The sequence below is a fragment of the Myxine glutinosa genome, chromosome 10 (assembly GCF_964187855.1).
Source record: "Myxine glutinosa chromosome 10, kmMyxGlut1.1, whole genome shotgun sequence".
Lineage (NCBI taxonomy): Eukaryota > Metazoa > Chordata > Myxini > Myxiniformes > Myxinidae > Myxine > Myxine glutinosa.
The window spans coordinates 16,668,274-16,672,130 of record NC_136270.1 but is presented as its reverse complement, the minus strand read 5'-3'; positions in this window follow the sequence as shown (position 1 = coordinate 16,672,130).

The following is a 3,857-nucleotide window of genomic DNA, read 5'->3' as shown; positions in this document are numbered from 1 at the left end:
GAAGAATGCGGCTCAGGCGTTCCAACGGTTGATGGACAGCGTCTTGCGCGACTTGGATTGCGTTTACGTCGACCTGGACGACATCCTCATCGCAAGCGCGTCCTGCGAAGAGCACCTCCGCCACCTCCGCACGCTCTTCGAACGCCTGGGCCAGCATGGCCTGATCGTAAACCCCGCCAAGTGCCGGTTCGGCGTCGCCGAAATCGACTTTTTGGGGCACCACGTCACCAGGCATGGGGCCACCCCCTTACCGGCAAAGGTGGAGGCGGTCAAGGGGTTTCCGCGCCCCCGCACGATCAGGGGGCTCCAGGAGTTCCTGGGCATGGTAAACTTTTACCACCGTTTCCTGCCCCGCGTCGCCCAGCTCCTGCGCCCCCTGCACGAGGCCCTCCGGGGGAAGCCGGGCAAAGGTGACGTTGTTTGGACCGAGCAGATGGACGCGGCGTTCGCGGGCGCAAAGCTCGCCTTGGCTAACGCCACCATGCTCGCGCACCCGGCGCTCGATGCACCGATCGCCCTCACCACCGACGCGTCGGACTACGTGGTGGGCGCGGTGCACGAGCAATGGGTGCGTGGTGCTTGGCAACCGCTGGCGTTTTTCAGCCGGCAGCTTCGCCCGCACGAACGCCGGTACAGCACCTTCGACCGCGAGTTGCTCGGGCTCCACCTGGCGGTCCGGCACTTCCGCCATCTGCTCGAGGGCCGTTCGTTCACGGCCTTCGTCGACCACAAGCCCCTGGTCTTCGCGATGGCCAAGGTCGCCGAGCCATGGTCGGCCCGGCAGCAGCGTCACCTCTCGGCCGTGTCCGAGTACACGACGGACATCCGGCGCGTCGCGGGAAAGGACAACCCGGTGGCGGATTGCCTTTCCCGGTCCGTCGCCCACGCGGTCCACCTCGGGATCGACTATGCCCGGATGGCGGCGGACCAGACCGCCGACCCCGACGTCCAAGCCTTGCGGACTGCCGTCACGGGCCTCCGCGTCACCGAGGTGCCGTTCGACGGCGCGGGCACGGCCCTCTTGTGCGACGTCTCCCTCAGGCGGCCTCGCCCCATCTTGCCCGCGGGCTGGCAGCGCCAGGTTTTTGACGCCTTCCACGGCCTGTCCCACCCAGGCACGAAGGCCTCCCAGAGGTTGGTTGCCGACAAGTTTGTCTGGCATGGCCTCTGGAAGGCCGTCCGTGGCTGGACCAGGACGTGCCTCGCGTGCCAGTGCGCGAAGGTGCACCGGCACACCCAGGCCCCATTGGCCCCGTTTACGGTGCCGGCACGTAGGTTCGACCACGTGTGCGTGGACCTGGTGGGACCTCTGCCCCCCTCGCGGGGCTTCACCCACGTCCTCACCATGGTGGACCGCACCACCCGGTGGCCGGAGGCCGTGCCTTTGGCGGCGACGACGGCGGCGGACATCGCGCAGGCGTTCATCGCCACCTGGGTTGCCCGGTTCGGCGCCCCCTCGGACATCTCGTCCGACCGCGGCCCCCAGTTCACCTCGGAGCTCTGGGGGGCGGTCGCGCGGGGGCTCGGGGTCCAGCTGCACCGAACCACGGCCTACCACCCCCAGGCCAACGGCCTGTGCGAGCGGTTCCACCGCTCGTTGAAGGCCGCGCTCCGGGCCACCCTCCGCGACGGCGGCTGGGTTGACCGGTTCCCCTGGGTCCTGCTGGGCCTCCGGACGGCGCCCAAGGACGACCTGCGCGCATCCGCGGCGGAGTTGGCCTTCGGACAACCGCTGCGGGTGCCGGGCGAGTTCCTCCCCTACCCCACGGCACCATGGTCCGCGGCGCAGGAGTGCTCCGCGCTGCAGGAGACCGCCCGGAGGTTCACCCTGGTGCCGACGGCGCACCACGGGCACCCGCCTACGCACGTCGCCCCGGAGCTTCGCACCGCGGAGTACGTCTTTGTCCGGCACGACGCCCACCGGACACCACTGCGGCCCCCGTACGACGGGCCTTTCCGCGTGCTGGAGACCGGGGTGAAACATTTCACCTTGGACATCGGCGGCACTCCCGACCGCGTCGTGGTGGATCGCCTCAAGCCGGCCCACCTCGACGTGGACCACCCACCGCCGGTGGCTCGGCCCCCGCGTCGGGGCCGCCCCCCTGCGGGCGGACCCCGGCACCGACCAGGCCCGCCGGCACGCCGCCCCCCGGTCCTGCACCCATCCCGGGTGCAACCGGAGGCATCCCTGCACCCCGGACACCGCCAGTCGCCAGAGGGCGCTTCGGCCGGGTCATCCGGTTGCCCCGCAAACTGGCCCTCCAGGTGCGCGGGAATTCTGGGGGGGCGCGTGTGGCGGACACGAAAGCTCACTGGCGTGAGGGCATCATTCCACGCACCAAGTGGGCGGCGGCCACGCCCAAGGGGTAGGCGTGGCCGCGGGATATACACCGGGCGCGCAGCCCGGAGTGCGCCAGTGCGGATGAGTGAGCAATGAATAGAGAGCTCGATGATAACCAAAGCGTTGTGGCCTACCTTTGTTCAACGTGTGTGCTCCCGCACCTCCCGCACCACAGTGTTACCTTTTTGATGATTCCCATTTTATGATGATTTTACCCTTTTCTTGATGTTACCCTGAGCATTTTAACTTATGTGGTGAGTGTGTTGTTCTTGTTTCCCTGCACAGACTGATCGATGCAGAAAAAATCAACTGGTGGTGGTTGGAAGTGCATGAGCAAGCGATGCTGGATATTAAAAGGCGGCGTCTTACAGATTCATACCTGGTTTCATACCTGATTCATACCTGGTTTCATACCTGAATTACAGATTCATACCTGATTCATATCTTACAGAATGTCTTACAGATTCATACCTGCTCAAGCCGTAACTCTCTTGGTGTCCAATGATCTATGATAATTTCCTTTGACATCATAATGCTTCAACATGAGCAACTACATTTCTGCCTCGCACTGCCACTATTAAATATACTTTGCCCACCACCTGTCGGCTTGAAAACGAGTGTCGCAATGAGTTGAAGTGGTGAGATGGAGATCTATACTGTTCAGGGATGTGTTCCATGACCAATAAGCTTATACAGCGCTCGCCAAGTGGCTTAAGCAGTCAAGCAAGCACTCCAACCAAACGGTTGATGAGGAACGGCTGGCTTGGCAAGCGATAGCGAGCTGATTGGTTGTTTGCGAGAGCAAGCTGCACACCACACCCCAGAACAAGAGATGTAATAAATATCACATACATGTTTCCAATTGTAGTTCTTCCTTCCATCTCTGTGTGGCATCAGAATAATAATGATGATAATAATCATGATGGTCACTGTTTCATGCTATTCAACATTATTTTTCATTCTTTGTTATTCTTTCTGTTTAATATTTTGAACAAACTTTGGTGCATCACGGGTGATGAAGGTTGTGATCAGGTTTCATCAAAATCATGTGTTTGGTTCAAGTCTCACGGACAAATTAAAGTACAGTAAATAATCGAAATTTGTCTTTGCATTTGAGGATTGGAGCATGTGGACGAATTAAATGTCAATATCTGGAATTAAAACTGAAAATGTTGAGAAATTAATGATTATTATAACTAAGCGTATTTACTTTAAGCAAGCAAGGCTGTGATCCCTCCTTCTCTATATTTATACAAGAAAATGTGAAATTGCCAAAGCATTAAACCTAACTTTTTCTACCGTTCGGATAATTATATTGAGTGAAGAAAAGATTAAGGAATGTGCCGAAAGTGTAACTTCATCGAGTGCAACGAAATTAACGAACCAGCGAGATCACCACGAAGGCTCCGGCGGCTGCAACCTCCGTTGTAACCAAAGATGGTACTCTGTCATCTTTCACTCTGAGCAAGATCGCTCACTCTGTCACCAACACGTGTGATTTGGTGTAGTATAGTAT